A 19,603-nucleotide genomic window follows, 5' to 3' on the forward strand; every position below is an offset into this window, starting at 1 on the left:
ATTTTTTATCGTAACAACCAATGATTTATACAGGAAAATCATGACGATTAACAAGGTTGCCTAAACTTTTGCATCCCACTGTAGGTGTGTGGTACATTGGTTAGATTTGTGAATTGTTACAATCAGTCAGAAATATTGATTGCTATTCTTGAATTGAACAGATATTTAAGAAATTGTATAGTGTGTGGCCACCTTTAGTCTTGGGCGTTGAAAATCTAGTTGGTGTTCAGTTCCTAAAAAATACAGTTGACTTCAACTGTGGCTGCAGACTATCAGATTTAAGCAGAGCAGGATAATCCACCAGGCAACCTAGGCAGGTGCCTGGGGACTAGTGGGTGTCAAGGAGCCCACCAGCTACCTTCTCTTACTTCTTTCCACTTCAGCTTACCAAAAAGACCATAAGATGTCCCCAAATCTACTACCTTTCCTAAGGCCCCATTACATTTTCACAATAGAAAAAGGAGTCCAGTAGATCTACTGCAAAACTTTAAGTTAGCACCAGGGAGTCAACCTGTCAGCACCTGCATATAACAAGGTGCACAGGAAGCCAAGCAAAGTAGAAAGGAAGACCGGGTCTCTACCTGGATTTGTGCAATTATAGCAGAATATTTTTGTGCTATAGCAGCTAGAACCACAGCTAGAAACACAAAGTTGCGGCCAGAAACGTGTTTCTAGCTGCTATGGCACAATAAATATTCTGCTATAATTGCACAAATCCAGGTAGAGACCCAGTCTTCCTTTCTACTTCCCATTACATCTTCATCCATCTCTGGTTTTAAAGGACTTACGAGGCCCGATTTTTAAAAAATAAACAAAAAAAGTTAGATACCTGTGTGTTTTTGTAAGGCACGGAGGACGCCGTCCGCGCCCTCTGTGCCGTTCCGCCGGGTCCCCGCTGCTGAATATCCCCCCGAATGACCCCCGACCGCACAGCCCGGGTCGGGCTCTCCAGCCTTTACCAAGATGGCCGCCGGAGCTGGCCGCGGCTGCACAGTCCGCATAGCCGCGAGTGCGACTGCGCAGCTCTAAGGCCAACTCCCCGATCCACGCTACTGTTACGTGGATCGGGGGGTTGGCCTTAGAGCTGCGCAGCCGCACTCGCGGCTATGCGGACTGCGCAGCCACGGCCAGCTCCGGCGGCCATCTTGGTGAAGGCTGGAGAGCCCGACCCGGGCCGTGCGGTCGGGGGTCGTTCGGGGGGATATTCAGCAGCGGGGACCCGGCGGAACGGCACGGAGGGCGCGGACGGCGTCCTCCGTGCCTTACAAAAACACACAGGTATCTAACTTTTTTTGTTTATTTTTTAAAAATCAGGCCTCGTAAGTCCTTTAAGGAAGCAATCTGCACCACATGTGGTGTACAGTTGTTTGAAAAAACTCCTTTGTTCTCCAACCTGTGCTATTAAAGGGAGTCTGAAGTGATTTTAAAAATAAAAAACAGATACTTACCTATGGAGAGGGAAGGCTCTGGGTCCTATAGAGCCTTTCCATTATCCTCCCGGTCTTCGCATTCCCACACAGGCTCCCCCGTTAGCAGTCCACGACCGTTTGGTCGTGGACTGCTCTCTTCCAGGCTGGGTGGGCTTCGGCAGTCTTCGGAAGAACGCATGCTTCCGAAGACTGGCCGCACCATCCTGCGCACGCGCGAGCACCTTCTTTCGAGCACTCACGCCTGCGCAGAACAGAGCCACCGGACTTCTGGAGCCTGAGCTAACTGTCTATAAAGTAGCTATCACACTGAAACATATATGTCAAAAAGGCAATACACAGGCCCAGATTCACATTTCAGGAGCCTATAGGCACAGATGTTCTGGCACACTACACTTCACCCTCTGTGAACCGCACCTCAAATGCGCTAGCTGGCTCCACTGTCACTTCTCCCTTACTTCCCCTGCTCCTTGTAAGTACCCACAGGTGTCCCTTAATACTGACTACCTCTGCATACCTAATACTAAGAAACTAGAGGTGCCCCCGACTGAAGGGAGATCTCATCAGTGGGATGCCGAGAGCCAGGTGAGAAACCTCTCATTTATGGTCCACTTGGGACTCTACATAGGGAAGGAGGGAGGCACGCGAGGAGGGGAGTGAGCCGCCTTTCCATTAACAGGCGCCTGTAGGCACGTGCCTATATTGCCTTATGGTAGATCTGGCCCTGGCAATACATGAAGTACATGTGGATGGGTGTTGCCAAATAAAAGTGGCAAACAGTGCTCAGGAAGCAGCTGATGGCAACTTTTATGGATGTGAGAAAAAGCGGATCGGCATAACAAAGTGCCATAATTTGTCCAGAAACCACTGCACTTTTATGCAGATCAGCTAATTAAAACATCTATAAATAGACCACCTATGTTTTTTGTTTTTTTTAAAGCAACTGTATTGCAGCCTGTTTTTAGAAATAGCGCCTCTTTAAGGATAAGAAGCAGCCCTGTTATATAGGCCATGCTATGAAGAACAAAAGGAGGCTTGTAAGGGATTTCCAAGAGCTGCAGCACGTTATCGACATTGTAGGGTTAAAGGCAGCCATATAAATAAATTATAAATGCATTTTTAGAGCACTTTGCCGAGAACTGCTATTGCAGAAAATATCGCACTGTCAACTCACATTAAAGGTGGTTTGCTTTGACTGATCTTTTGGGACATCTAACACAGGTTATTTTTGTCACATATTAAAAATATATTTTATTACACCTCTCATTGCTGTTATATATAAATATAGCACCAACAACTCTTACAGTAAAGGTAAATAGACTTGTTTTGCATTAAGTAAGTATATGCAAATAGGTGAAAGTAGAGGGTTCAATGTTCTGTTTGGTAAAATACATACACAGCCATAATACACAGTGTATCCTACCTAATAAAACCTAAGTGCCCCTGCGTCCCATGTCCCTGTGTGTGTTTTTTTTTGCTCTGCGCATGTGCAGGGACGCAGAGAGACTGACGTGAGGCTTTCAGGGGAGGACGGGGCCAGGAGGGGTGGGTGTGCGGGCACGCGGCGGACGTGTGTGCATGCACGCGGCGGGTGCATGCGTTCTGACAGGCGGCGGTGACAGACCTAGAGCCCGTTTACAAACGGGCTTAGGTCGACTTGTAGATATATAAAGCACACAAATGGTTTTAGTACATTAGGTTGGGGTTAATCATACAGCCCAGATAATCATCATTTTTTCAAGCTCCAGGCAACTTTCCCCAGCCATGACTAAAAGGCTGTACACACGCCAAACAAAAGTGTCGGAAAACAGATGAACAACACTGCAGAAGCAACTTGACCAGCGACTTTGTTGGCAAGACGAGTCTTTTTCGACCTGCCTGGAACTGTCGATAACCAGCAATCCTCATTCGGTAAAACTAATAGGCAAGGGAGACAGCCAATAGGAAGAGCCACTTGGTCCTGTTACTCTCCCCATTTGATCTGATGCACTGGTGAGCGGGACATCAGAAAAAACACAACACAAGTGCATGAAAAGGAGACATTCAAAGAGGCTTTTCTGTATCCCTTTCAGTGTATTAGATCTACATACTGATACGCAAACGAGAGCCCTTTAGGATCATTATATCAGTTGATCATCATGTCATTTGGCTACATAAAATGCACTCACGTCGCTGTCACTTACAGTAAGTAATGAAAATCTGACAGGTTTTTAACTAGGCCATCTTCTCAAGGGAGATTCTGAGTGATTTCTTCATTTCAAAAATGTTTAATTTTTAAAAGCACACACTGAATGACAGTTGTTCAGTCCATCAGCCAAAATTATGTGTATAAGTAGATAGGCTGGCCAGAATATTAGTATAGACCCTTTCCAGTGAAGAGTTTTATAAAAATTCAAGAAAACCCTGAGAATCCCCCACAAGGAGATGGACTAGTCAAAAACTTGTCAAATCTGTCATATTTTTACTGAAAGAGACAGCAACATAGGAAAAATTAATTCATAGTGCATTTTCCTCTGGGAGATATGTCTGTCTTATACGTATGTGTTTAAGTGTATTTTAAATTTTACATTTTTTTTTGTGATAGTGGTCCTTGAAATAAGGACTAAAATAGCTATTTACAGCTGTCTCTAACAGCCAAAAAAGCTAGCAACAGCTACATAACCTGCCTACAGTAAAAATGTCACCATGTAATAAATGTCAGAATGTAAATCGGGGAGAGGAAAGATTTTACAATGAGCAAACACTGACTAAATCATTTATACATAATTATTGTAAAAATGAAGCACTTTTTTATTACATTATTTTCACTGGAGTTCCTCTTTAAATGCCTTATTAATACTCTACTTATGTGTCACCGATACCAAGACTCACCACAACAAACCCACACAGAGTGGCTACCAGCGAGGGGGAGTGAGGTAAGTAACTGATAAGTTATAACTTTTGTTATATTTTAAGTGAAACTAAACTCAGAACTTCCTTTCTGCTCTAAAAGATTAGCCATAACATGATAACCTTTATGGTAAAAAAAAGTCTACATTACAATTTATAGAAATCCTAAAAAAAAACTTGACGTTTAACACATTTGCAGAAGGCACTGAAAGTGTTAAGCTTGAGTGTTTACCTTATGGAGAGCTGCCTGGGAAGAACTCTCCCCCAGTCGATTTACAGTTGCTGATAATGAGAACTAATAAGACAGGTTTCTCTGTCTAAACAAACACCGAATATAGAGAAGTGAATTTCTTCATCTACTAAACGTGGAATTAAGACTTTTCATTCTGTGCTGTGCAAGATTTCGGGCCCGCTTTAAGATTACCCTTAGTAGCATTTGTTTGACACTGGATCTTACACTATTCTGAATAGTTTAGCATCCTCCGAGCAATATGGAAGATACAGTAACAGCTGGAGCTCCAGTGTTTGCTTGTCCTAGACTTATCCTGGAGATTTGTTTCTTCCTAATGGACCAACAATAAGATGTTCCTTCCCACAACTGCTCAATTTAGCAGCGCGTGTCTATGTGCGATGTTCTCCCTTATTGTCTAAAGTAGAAAATAACTGCCCTTCAAAAAAAGTCACTGGGAAGCGCAAAGAAAATGACATGATGATTGGTTGAAATGGAGATAATGAATTATAATTGTGTATTTAAAGTTTAGTAATGCAAATGAAACATTATTATCATTTGGGTATGTAAATTTTAATTTACGTGACATTTGTTGATTGAATTCTCCAGCTGTGATATGTTCACAGCGGACTGTAAGAGGGAATGAAATGAAATAACTATTTAAAAATAATTTTCTCTATTTTATGCCTATGAAAAATGTAATTTATTACTTTTTGCTCTAGGAGACAATAGCATGCTTCAGATGCATTTGAAAGATGGAACTATCACAATAACACATTGCTATTGCCAAGATCATAATCAAATTTCATTGGCTGCGGCTGGCACAAGGACAGTGTAGAAAGAAAAAGACAGGGAGATAAGGTATGGTAAGAAGATAGACATGCATGAAGATAGAAGATAGACAGATTTAAGGGTCTTTCACACTTAACAGTGGGATTTCTGCTGTTTTTTTTTTTTTTTTGCATGTCCGAATCTGCATTTTGCCAATGTTCAGTTCTGTTTTACTTTTTTTGTGAGAGATTTTTTTGGATTGCAAAAAATCACACAACAACAAAAGTCAAAAGGAATACCATTGACTCGCATTAGATGTGCGGCAAATGCAGGTCGCAAAATACACGCAAATTCCATTATGTTTGAGCGGACTGTCATGGTGCCTGTAAGTAGACAGATAGATTGGCACATAGACATGATAACATGACCACCCCAAGAGTCCAACTAAAAACCTCTGGAGCCAGAGCTTTCTGTCATATTGCTCCTACCCCATACCTCCCAACTTTTTTGAGATGAGAAAGAGGGACACTTAAGCCACGCCCCTTCCACACCTCTGATCACGCCCCTGGCACGCCCCTAGTCACGCATACCATAAATATTTCATAAGAAAAATATGTTTTATAATTCAAACCACACTGGTCCTTTCTATCCTGGTTCATTTTCCTTCATAGTAACATTTTAAAATTAGTAATAGATCAATTTGAAGGATGGGAATAAGGTTTAGAGTCCAGAAAACACATTTTTTAGTAGAGCAATATATATATATATATATATATATATATATATATATATATATATATATATATATATATATATATATATTTACATTGAAGGAGGGACAAATGCGGAGGAAAGAGGGACAGTTGGGAGCTATGTCCTACCTTGTTAAATGCCTTGCCAAACTTCGTAAAGACAGCTCCAACCCTAGACACATTTAAATCAAAGCCACCTGTTTAGTCTGGCATTTAAGATCACATAACTTTTTCCCCTGTACTGTTTACATCACTATGTACTGATCTGAGACAAACGGGAGAAAAGTGCTTTACAAATGTTTCCTTGTGGTTGTTGTTTAGATGGATAGAATTTTTTTTAGGCAGGCATGCAGCAGTAGATGTTTTTATGTATATGAACATACATTATATACAACAGGTGTCCAGTGCTAGAATGTGGTGTTGCGGCATGCTTTATTTACATGATAAAAAGTATACTGACCAGAGATAATCTTCCTTTCCAGAGTCTGTTCCCTCTTCTGGTATGCCCTTGCCAGAGGTCTCCCGTATCTTCATACACCCCACCATTCCAGGACTAGGTCCATGGACAGATTTACCATAAGGCACTGTAGGCACATGTGACATTTACCGCATTTAAAAGTATACTTTTTTCCTTCTAAACTTTAAAATCGATTTTCTCAAAAACTGTAAGGTCTTTTTAAAAAAATGTTTTTTCCTCTTATTCCTAATGATCTCGTTAACATAGCCTGCAAATTTAGGATTTCTAGCATTTAAGGTGGATTTGCTATTAACCATTAAATTCGGCAGGTTTTTAAATGTGTATTTTTTTTCCTTTGAAACTTTAAAATCGATTTTCTCAAAAACTATAAGGCCGATTTGAAAAAATGTTTTTCCTCTTGTAGCCACTGGGGGCCCCTACAAGCTCTGGGGCCCTGGGGCAGCTGCCTCCTTTGCCTTAATGGTAGAGCCGGCCCTGTATGCAAAGAGGAGGGTGAAAAGTATGCACTGAAATGCTCATAGGCTTGAAGGAGTGTTTATTTATCTTTGTATGTGTCAGAGTGGTGCAACTAAATATTTTGAATGAAAAAAATTTTTGGTTTGCGTCCGCTTTAAAGCTCTGCATTAAAAATAGCTCTATGGTGCCCCCTCCTTTTGGCATGCATCTGCCTGGTTTGTCTATGCCTAAAAACAAACCTGCATATTCGACCCAGCAGGGGTAAAGGGACTCCGAGCAGTGCAGAAACTATGGAAAGATGCATATCATTTTAAAGCTCTCTTTCTCCTCTTTCCAATGATATATAAACCGTCGCCCTACGCCTTTTAGTTTTCGCTATTTTCGCAATTGAAATTGCCGCGGCCGCGATTTCAATCGCGAAAATAGAGAAAACTAAAAGGCATAGGGTGACGATTTAGGTGTCGCCAGAAAGAGGAGAAAGAGAGCTTTAAAAGGATATCCATCTTTCCATAGTTACTTGTATTACACAGGACGACACTTTCCCCAGTGTCAGCAGCTCCATTCAGCAGAATGGAGCTGCTGACTTTAGGAAAAAGTCGCCCTGTGTAATACAATGTAACTATGGAAAGATGGGTATCATTTTAAAGCTCTCTTTCTCCTCTTTCTGGTGACACCTAAATCGTCACCCTATGCCTTTTAGTTTTCTCTATTTTCGCGATTGAAATCGCGGCCGCGGCAATTTCAATTGCGAAAATAGCGAAAACTAAAAGGCGTAGGGCGACGGTTTATATATCATTGGAAAGAGGAGAAAGAGAGCTTTAAAATGATATGCATCTTTTCATAGTTTCTGCACTGCTCGGAGTCCCTTTAAGAAGTCACTGTCTGTAATAGCTGAGAGCAAGGGGTATCATCCCTCCACTGAGGGTGGGTAAACAATTGTGCAGAAATAGGAATAAAACAGAGTTACAAAGCGGAGTGTACTCCAATAAAGTTGCATTGATTTTTCTGCATCCTTGTAACTCCACCACTACCTCCCCATTTTACACTGTTTTTAGAGTACTTTATAGTTTGTGGCACCTCTATCTTTACCTGTTTCTGCATTTTGCCTAAAAAAGTCCTTCCCTTCAATCTGCTAAACACCTAATACTAATATGACTTCACATGAATCTAATCTGCTTATAGTAACCCCTTTAGGTCAGCTCTAAACATTGCCAGGATTGATGATATACCATATTTCAACTGAGGTGCTTTGAATTTGTCAATGCACACACACAGAATATCTTCTAGCAGAAACTGTAAAATGGAAAAGCTGCAACTGGCAGCTCAGGTAGTGAAATTAAATTGTAACGGTTCCTGCTCTGTGCAGCACATCATTCATGGAAGAAGTGGAAAATATATATTTTTTCCATTACAAATCACAGTGATGCAGTGATACCTGCTCCCCTGCATGCAGTGCGAATAGAGAAAATCGCGATCATTGCATTTGTAATCACGATATTTTGTGAAACGACCCCTATATCAAACTGTATATCAGACTCTGCCATGGGAAAAAAACTTGCTAATTGCTTTAGCTTTTAGAAAATTCATGCAATCGCCAGTCCAGGGCAGCCATTAGAAGCATTACTGAAAGAAAGATCAGGACCTTTAAATGAAATATGGCTGTCTAGCCATTTTCAAAACTTACATGATAGAGATATTACATATCTATAAATATATGGGCACTGGCTGCTGGAATTAAAATAAGCTCATGTGTGGAAGCAAATGGGCTGTAAATGTCCTCCATGTAGTAAAAACCTGTGGTGCCAGTAGGCCTGACCACCTGGGGCATGCACTCCAAATTGATTGTTAGGTGCCCTGGGACCCAGAATTATTTGTGATCAGTGTAATGTTATGTGACATTTGTGGTGCAGTGAGTGACCCCTGCATAACAATATTACTTACAGCTGTCAGACCTCCACAACCATGCACCTTAAAGAGGAACTGTAACCAAGGATTGCACGTCATCACAGTAGCTGATACCTCCTTACTCACAAGAAATCTTTACCTTTTCTCAAATAGATCATCAGGGTGTGGGAGAGGGGTGTGGCTGATATTGTGGCGAAACCCATCCCACATTGTGATGTCAGAACCTAGGACAAGACAGTTTCCTGTCTGTGAACCTTTAGGCACTGTGGGAAATAACAGCTGTTTCCAACTGCCAAGCAACCAGTATCTCCCTCTGTGCATGTGTATAGCTATACAAAGAACAACAACAACCTTTCAGTCTATTTTAGTGGATGTGGTTATAAATAATGGCAGTTGTCTGCCAGTAGTAAAGATGATGATGTGCAGGCTCATTGTGGATCAAACAATATGAACAAATTACATATCAATCATTTCATGATCTCTCTTGTATTTTTTAACTTCCCCACCTCCTGTTTCCCCCATTCCTTAAAGAGGAACTCCAGCCTAAACAAACATACTGTCATTAAGTGACATTAGTTATGTTAATTAAAATAGATAGGTAATATAATCTCTTACCCACACTGTTTTAAAAGAACAGGCTAATGTTTGATTTCATGATGGCAGCCACCTTTTTGGTTGAAAGGAGGTGACAGTTCCAACTGTCCTGTGTCCTGAGCACCTCTCCCAGTTGCTAGGCAATGTGCATAACAACATAGGAAATCCCATCATGCTCTGCACAGCATCAGGGAAAAAAAGCCCGGGCTTTGTTTCTTTGATGGGTGGAGCTTAGATAAAAATGCAGCTAAAAATGATGCTTTGGTAAGAAAAACAAAGTTCTGATGCTGTGAAACGGTTAAAGAAACACCAAGCCTTTTCAGTGCTGCTGAGTAGATTTTTAGTCCGGAGGTTCACTTTAAGACTGGAAGCTCACAAGGGCAGAGCTCTCTCACTCTTGTGTATTTGGAACTTGTTATTCATTTCATTGCTCACACTCTGTTATACATTTTATTCATGTTACTTGTGTCATTGTAATCGCCAGTTCTGTATTTTGTACCAGTGCCCATATTTGATGTATATCATTGTCTGTATCATTATGTACCCCTTGTTGTTTTCCTACTTTGTACAGTGCCACGGAATATGTTGGCGCTTTATAAATCAATAATAATAATAATAATGACTTCGCACTTTGCAAAGTGTTGATTTTTCCCCCCTTTTTGCAAAAGTTCTTTGTTCTTCTTTAATCCCCACCAGTTTCAGCTGTGAGTCCAATGCTTGGATAACCAGGAGACTTCCGTTGACAGTGGTAGTCGGTAGCAATACATGTCTGGAGGCCTAAGTGCTGTGGCACTGCTCAAACTTAGTTGTGGCGGTGGCACTACAGAGCTTCACCTGTCATTAAAGGAGTTCTGTGGGGGGATTCATAGGAGAAAAACAGACACTTACCTTAGGCTTCTATCAGCCCCCTGCAGCGGTAATGTCCCACGCCGTCCTCCTCCCATCTGCCGTTCTCCGCCGCCGGCCCAGGTCTAGCGCGGCATGGGATCCAACTGCGGCTGCGCTACAGTGGCCGCGCACCCGCTCGCTTCTGCCTGCGTCATCGGAAGCTTACTGCGCAAGCGCAGTACAAGAAACCGTTGTACTGCGCCTGCGCAGTAAGCCTCAGATGACGCGAGCGGAGGAGCGGCGGCGCGCATTAGTCGTCTGTGTGACAGACGAATAATAGCCCGGTGCCGGCTGCAGGGAACGGCGGATGGGAGCAGGACGGCGTGGGACATTACCGCTGCAGGGGGCTGATAGAAGCCCCAGGTAAGTGGCAATTTTTCTCCTCAGAAACCCCCACAGAACCCCTTTAACATTATACCACGGTATGGGAGGCTGGATATAAGAACTATACAGAGAGACTCAAGAACATTGGGTGGGAGAGAATGCCACAGGAGAAAAATCACCAGAGACACTGCCAAGAGCAATATCCACCAGGAGTACAAATACACTAATCAGTGTGTACAGAAACCACTAGGGATAATAACCACCAAGAACACTAGCCGCCAGTTGCACTGACACTAACCACGAGGCACACTGCTCAACAGATTCAGTAACCACCAGGGATACAGACCACTAGCCAGGGACATTAACCATCAAGAACACTGATGCTAATTATCAGGTACAGTAACTATTGACAAACTTAATCCTTGAAGGATAATTCACCAGGGACACTAGCCACCAAGGACACAAAGACAATACCTAACATGGACACTGTCCATCAGTAACAGTAGCCAGCAGGGATACCTTTTAGGGAATCAACAATCTATGGCACAGGGACGCAAATCACAATGGCACAGATTGTCTTCACTTTACTTCTGTGATAACATCATTTTGCATTTGGGCCTGGTTTGCAGAAAAGAGTCCTATAGTGCACCACTTTCTACATGAACTCAGCACGGGGCATTACTCTGGCATTCAAAGACATAAATGAGCAATTATTGATTTCTTATGAGCAAAAAATGAAGGTAATGATGAAGTTCTAGACAGCAGGGAGAGGTGGCAGCGCTTCCCAAAGTAGGACTATCAGCATTGTAGCATCTGTTTTGAATACAAGGTATGTATGTTGCCTCCAGGGTGCTCTGCACGCCTCTGTTGGTAGTCATTCAGATGGTCTTAGGATGCTCTGCCATTTCTCCCCTGATGTCTATAATAAATTATGAAGTTCTGACACCCCCCAACATGACCCGGGTGACTTAGAATGAGAAAAACATCCACGTGTAATGCTTCCTTTTTGATCTTTTGAACCTCCTCTTTTCAAAGAACTATGTTGCAAGCTTGACTCTGATTGTGTGGTAACTATGGCATGAGCTGCCAGGCCTGCAGGGTAGCAATGCCGATTGTTCTACACCGTACCTTTTAACTCAAGCCTCCTTTGTATGTCATAAGAGGAATATAGGAGTCCAATATTTCATCATTTAGCAATGTTTACTTTATGTTAAGTAAAAGGCCTGTGCACATCAGATGAAAAGATTTTAATTCTGGTTCAAATACAGCTGCACTAATTCTTATGTTCCACACAGCTGTTTGCAGATCTGGCAAGCGTCCATCTTGATTCGTTCGGTCATGTCTGTGTGTGTGTTTTTTTTTCCTCCTGCTCTACGATTGTCTTCCTGACACTTTGCAAAAAAATGTAACTACCTAGAAAAAAAAGTCTGTATTCATTTCAATCCGTATTTATACTATAAAGAAGTGTACAAATAGCCTCTCATGATGGACACATCAGGTAATACCTGATATCAGCGACTGGCTTATCAGCGATCCATCTTGCTTGAGATGCTACTGATATGTCAACACTGGCCTGCCTCGGAGGGATCAGTTCCATATACTGGGGGAAAGATCAGAATTCGGATGTTCCGTTTAATTGCAAAAATACTTTAAGGCTTATTGACACAGGATTTATTTAAATTCCGTCATTAACTTTGCTGATCCATCCATAGGTTTCACATGACATCATGTTCAGCGTTCTACTCCAGATGCAAATGTTTTTGACTGTCCTCTGGAGCGACTGGAGTCGTATTAGTTAAGGTGGGATAAATCTCTGACATGACATTCAATAAAAATGTTTTTTCCTACTTTTCATTACCCATACAGTTATACATACTTAAAGAGAATCTGAAGCGAGTATAACACTCGCTTCTTCTCTTATATTCAGCAGGGGCATGTGTGCCCCTGCTAAACCGCCGCTATCGCGCCGCACAATGGGGGTCCCTTACCCCCCAAATCCCCTCCGTCCTCGCCGGGGATCTCTTCTGCATTGAGGCAGGGCTAACCGCTGCCTCACGCGCGTCTGTCAGCGCGTATCTCCGCCTTTCCCCCGCCCCTCTCAGTCTTCCTTCACTGAGAGGGGCGGGGGAGAGGCGGCGATGCGCCGCTGATAGACGCGCTGTGAGGCAAGGCTGCAGCCGTTAGCCCTGCCTCTAGGAGCAGCAGAATCTACGACCAAGTTGGTCGTAGATTTTGCAGGGGGGGAATTGGGTGGTAAGGGACCCCCGTTGTACGGCGGGATAGCGGCGGTTTAGCAGGGGCACACATGCCCCTGCTGAATATAAGAGAAGCAGCGAGTTTTTTTACTCGCTTCAGTGTCTCTTTAAGGACCAGAGACCGCTGGTACCAGAAAAAGCAGAATACTGACGAATCGCCGCACATACGCACTGCAACCACTATCCACGTCACACATCGGGAACCACAGGCAACCCACTCTGCTGTCTCCATGACGGCAGCATTCCTGTGAGCCGGTCAGGAGCCGCTTTCATTGGCTCCTGACTGTGTCTATCATTGTAAGCCAATAGGAGTTAATTACATTGATAGATGAAATCGGCTCCTGACTTACTCACAGTGAGCTGCGGTGAGGAGATAGTGGCGGGATCCCTGGGAGCGATGGGAGCGATGAGAGAGGTGAGAATGCGTGGCTTCAGTGAGTTGAAATCTACGCCCTGCCAGCCACAGCAGCATCAAAACAGGGCGTAGATTTCAATTAGCATCATCCTTAAATGGTTAAATTATAGGTATGGGTTATTCCCAATCTACCAAATTCAGAATGAATTGCCTTATGCTGGAAGGCTTACAGGCAGGGGCGTAACTAGGAATCTCCGGACCCCCCTGCAGAAATTCTGAGCCCCCCTCCCGTTTTTTGGGGGGCTGGAGGGGTCGCAGCATGAGGGGAGAGCTTGGTTGCTCCACCGATGTTCCTCTCTCTAGCTTCTGACGCGACTTCCTGTATAAACAGGAAGTTGCGTCAGACACTAGAGGGAGAAACGTCAGCGCTGGAGCGCACGGAAGGTATGTATCTGCCGCTGCCCCGCCTCCTGCATACACTTTATTCAGTGCTGGAGGGGAGAGCCCAAGGTGAGGGAGGGGGGAGGACCGTACCCCCTCCCCACCGATGTGCCACCAAGCTCTTCCCTCATGCTGTGACCCCTCCAGCCCCCCAAAAATGGCCCGGGCCCCCCCGCGAGAGCAAGGGCTGCATCCCCTATTGTTACGCCCGTGTTTACAGGTATGTTAAAATACAATCAAGATAGATAAGGTATCTGGCTCAGTTGGCAATGGCATGCATACGAGGTAATAAATTGATTGGCTCGCATCCAGGACTTTACAAGAGCATCACCCCTCATCTGGAACGCTCTTCCACAGCCTGTACGTCATGCTCCAAACCTGGACATCCTCAAATGCACTCTTAAAACACACCTTTTCATTTCAGACAAGCTTATAACATTTTTTAGCCCCTGTTTACTTATCTGTTCACAATGTAATCAGAGGCAAAGGCTCACTGCCTCCATCCCCCACCCCCACGTCTCCTTACCTAGTGTGTCTCCCACTACCCTTTAGATTGTAAGCTCGCAAGGGCAGGGTCATCCTCCTAATGTTTACTGTTTTTGTTGCAATATTTGTGCTGCTTGAGACTCTGCTGTACATTTTCGGTTGTACCCATGTTCCCTGTGTTGTCTTACTGTGCTTTGTAAAGCGCTGCGGAATATGTTGGCGCTATATAAATAAATAATAATAATAATAATTGGCTAGTGGATAGATGCTGATGTTGAACATAACAACAGCTCCTGCTCTTTACAGCTAATTAGTCATGTGTCAGGGCTGAGCAACTCATCAGGACTTGTGGGAACTTCCAGCAATAAAGGGGTCCTCCATGGGCCTCATGGAGACTTGTAACAGTCCATTAAACTGCAGAGTGGCGAGTAGAGTTCAGTCTGAAGAGCGGTAACTTACCTCTCCACACTCCAATGCCACATCTTCTCTTACTCACTTCAGTGTCTAATCTCTATGGCTCAGGTGAAGTTTCTCATCATGTGATCCACCGTTATGTGATGAGAAATGCCACTCGAGACATAGAGATGGGGACTGAGGCTGAAAGGAAGATGTGTCATTGGAGTGCAGACAGCTGTGTTACCTCACCACTCCGCCCTGCTCTGACACCTGATCACCACTCTGACTCAGGAGACACCTCTTACTGCATAATTTTGGGACGGGAGAGGGGGGACCTCATTACCAGATACTGGAGGGCTACCTCTGGCAACCTAACACTGAGGGGCACACCTGTTTACATAATACGGGGGGGAGAAACACCTCTGGCTACCTAATACTGGGGAGCTAATGTTGGCTACTTAATACTGAGGGGCTACATCTGGTTACCTATTACTGGGGGGGGGGGGGGGGAGGAATATGTAACCAGCTGTGAACTGCTGACTGCAGATTGTAAGAACGCCAATGATTGGCGCTGGCAGGCTGTTTCTTTTATTAATTACTTATTTTAGTATTAATATAGTGCCAACATCTTACATGGCACAGTACGAAGTATATTGTCTTGTCACTAACTGTCCCTTGTAGGGGATCACAATCTAATCCATACCAAAGCATATGTTTATGTATGTATCCTGTAGTGTATATATCTTAAGGTCCGTACACACACCGGACTGGAGGCAACGACGGGTCCGTCGTCACCTCCCGCTGGGTGGGCGTTCCAACGACAGTCCGGCGTGTGTACGCACTGTCGGCGGACTGATACGGCTGTTTCTGACAGAAGCAGCCGTATCAGTCCGCCGACAGTGCGTCCACACGCCGGACTGTCGTTGGAACCCCCACCCAGCGGGAGGTGACGACGGACCCGTCGTTGCCTCCAGTCCGGCGTGTGTACGGACCTTTAGTCTAGGGCCAATTTAGGGGGAAGCCAATTAGCTTACAGTATCTTTATGATTGTTGGTTGTTTTTTACAAAATTTCGATTATTTCGATTTTTTGATTAATATAATACAAACTAAACATAGCAGCAGCAATAAAATGCCGCCAAAAGAAAGCTCTATTTGTGAGAAGAAAAGGAGGTAAAATTAATATGGGTGCTAAGTTGTATTACCAGGAAATAAACTGTTAAATTTGTGCTGAATTTTAAAAAATGGCCTGGTCACTACCTCTGGCGCTCAAGTGGTTAAAGAAATAAAATAATAATAATAATAATAGTAGTAGAAATAAAAATAGTGCACTACACATCTATAAATTGGCAGATATCCATTACAAATTAATTAAAGGAATACTATCAATACCCAAGTGTTCTAAAATGACAATGAACAAATAATGTATAAGTAGCTGTGTAAACATTTTCCTACTTTTCATGTTAAATATCAGAGGCAAAAGCTGTCATTTATTGAGGGTAGGATTTAGCTATATTGGGACAAATCAATTGCAGAAGGGGTGTCTGCTTCAATGCACAGCCAGAGTTGCATATCAGACTACAGAAAGCAAATATCAAACATATCAAACTCTGAAAGCATAAACAGTATGAAAAGCTGTGACAAATAGTTACATTTCCTCTGCTCTCTTCAGACACTTCAGTCAGAAACACAGGAGCTGCAGCTGTTGGGAGCTCTCTTCTCTGTCACACACAGAGCTACACATAGAGTTAACTGATCAAGTGTGAGGGGAATTTCCCCTCCCCTCATGGCTCAGTCTGCCATCAGTTTTGGCGTCAGTAAAGTTTGAAAGTATTTTGCTAACAGTAAACAAAGAGGTTGCTACTAAAATGTATACCAGTACTTAGCAGCACTTCCTAAACAATTCCTGTGTCAATTGAAAAAATATGTGAATCGATAGTATTCCTTTAAACTAAAAAGGTTTGACTCAGGTGTGTGAACGTGCATTTTATTGCTTAAAAGAGACTCAGACGAATTAAAATATAGTTTTATACATACCTGGGGCTTCCACCAGCCCATCCGCATGGATCGCTCCCACGCCACCGTCCTTAGCCGCCTCTATCACCGGTACCGGTCCCGTCACTTTGGCCAGTCGATGCAAGCGCAGTGCGCTCCCTCCGTACTGCACAGGTGCATGCATAAGGCAGGCTCCGGAGAGACGGAGGGAGTCACTGTGCATGCATAACACTGGCTGAAATTACGAGATCAGGTACCGGCGATAGAGATGGCTGAGGATGTCGCCGTGGGAGCGATCCGTGCGGATGGAGCTGGAGGAAGCCCCAGGTATGTATATATGTATTATTTTAAATGGTCTCTAAGTCTCTTTAAAGTGAATGTGAAGTGAGGAGCATATGGAGTCTGCAACTGCATATGGAGACTATGTACTGTATTTCCTTTTAAACAGTACCAGTTGTCTGCTAATCATTTTGACTACAGTAGTGTGTGAATCACACACCTGAAACAAGCTGCAGCTAAATTTGTCAGATTGTCAGATTTATTGTCAGAAAAATCATATCTGCATACTTGTTCTTCTCCAACGCTTTTCATTTTATATCAACTAGAAACAAGCAACCTATTGGTATCTGCATGCTTGTTCAGGGACTATGGTAAAAATAGAAAAGCCAGCATTTTTTTCAGAAGCAAACTTACACTTTACTGTATTGTAGTATATTTTGTAGTATATAGTATTGTAGTATATTTTTACTGGCTTCTGAGTTACTCCACTATAACTAGCATGCAGATCATGAGTGTCTGAGTAAAGTAGAAGAAGACCTGATTTCTATGTTTGCTTCCACAATCTAGCATAAAAGGATCATATATATATGTACTATATATGCAGCCAAAATGTCAACCTGCATGCAAAGTGTAGTGTAAACCAAGTGTAGTTTAAACCAGGATTAAAGTATACCTGAGATGAAAAATAAAAATGTTTTACCAACCTCCTGCCCCCCTCAGCCTCATCAGTCCCTCACTGTCCTACCAGGCCACCTGGATCCTCCGGTAGGTCGCTCGGTAATTCATCCAATTGGGGCCAGTCAGCGCAGTCCTTTCCGGCCGCACATGTTTCCCCGTTGCACTCCCGTCACGTACTGCACAGGCGCAGCAATGGGACACGGCTGAGCTGCGCATGCACAGCTCACCCCAACCGTCTGCATTACCGGGCCACCTAGTGGAAGATCCAGGCATCCCTGAAGGACAGTGAGGGATCGATGAGGCTGAATGGGGCAGGAGGAAGCCCCAGGTATGTATGTATATATATATATATATATATATATATATATATATATATATATATATATATATATATATATATATATGTATATATATATTATTATTATTTTTTTCCACATCTTAAAGAGAAACTGTACTGAGTAAAAATATTTAAAATAAACACATGAGGTAACTTCAAATGAACATTACATAGTTACCTTGCCATCAGTTCCTCTCAGAAGCTCACCATTTTCTTCTGACAATAATCCCTTCCAGTTCTGACAATATTTTGTCAGATCTGAAATATATCAGTTGCTGTCAGTAAAATATCAGTTGCTGTCAGTTATAGCTGAGAGGAAAACTGAGGTACCTGGTAATGTCCATGTTTCCCTATGGCTCAAGTGGGCGATGTTACAGTTTAACTGTGTGCTGACCAGAAAGCTGTTATGGGTAATGGCCATTTTCAAAATGGAGGACGGAAAATTCCCTTGATCGGGACAGGAGAAAGACACTGAGGAGTAGACTACATGGAAGGTAAGTATGACTTGTGTATGCTTATTTTGACTTTTAATTTTCAGTTCAGGTTTTCTTTAAGCTTACTTTAAGTTGAAACGGGGCCGTAGACAAGATAGCACGATTTGCCAAGCGCTGATGGTCATCTGGCATTTGTAGTTACATTTGGTGGGGGCTGGCATCCCCCTGGCCCCTACATTCTTTCCAGACCCTAGGCAGCTGCCTAGAACTGCCTTGTGGATGACCCGGCACTGATTTAAACCAGCAAAGGATTCCTTTTGACTATTTCTTTTAAGGAAATTTGGGTCCCTGCTTTCTCAGTCACAGGGGTGGATTTTGCAGTGCATTTCACTGATATATTTGTCACTTTCATCATTGGTTTGGCTTAAGACCAACCTGTCTCTTACTAAATAAGCTCTTTCCATTAGTATGAGATCAATTGTGTTGTTCGTGTTTCTAACAGGGCTCCTGTAAGTCGACCTTTTGGAACGATTCTAATGACTTTCTGTTTATTTTCAGCTCTCTCTGCTGTCCTTAGTGCTCCACGCTCCTCCCGTAGAGTTTGTGGTGCGTTTATTAGTGTAAATGACATCACTGCTCGAGAATTGATAATCACCGTCACATATTTACTGCTGTTTACTCATAAACTTTTTTTTTTTAATCAGGTAATAAGTTTACATTAAATGCTAAAATTTAAGGCAAAAAAAATTCTCTGTGTGCTGTCTAATCGATACTGGATATTGACGCAGTTCCAGAACAGGAATGGCGTTCACCTACCAAAGCGCATTTATTTGCACTTGTTTGAACCAAGATTTGCTCATTTGGGAGCATGGGCATTTTGTGAACTATTGCATGGATTCGCCAATGGCAAACTTTTGTCCCACAATGTCCAGCATGCCTCCTGAAGTAAGGTCAGCTGGGTTGGATGGCCAATAGAAATTGAGCACACAAATGTGAATGCACATTCCAGTTGTGATTTGCACAAGACACTTTTCAAAAACGCTGTGTTTGTGCTGTGCTGACTGAAAAGTCGAAAAACATATCTTAAACTATATTCACACCTTTGATTTTGATCATCCAAAAGCATGGTTTGAAATCCAGTCTTATGTCCAGGTGTAGGAAAGTGTTGGGTGTCTTGACCTTGAAAATAAAGCACAGACAATGGGAGCCCAAATAGCGTAAAATGTTAATAAATAG

Source organism: Hyperolius riggenbachi, chromosome 5 (genome assembly GCF_040937935.1).
Source record: "Hyperolius riggenbachi isolate aHypRig1 chromosome 5, aHypRig1.pri, whole genome shotgun sequence".
NCBI lineage: Eukaryota > Metazoa > Chordata > Amphibia > Anura > Hyperoliidae > Hyperolius > Hyperolius riggenbachi.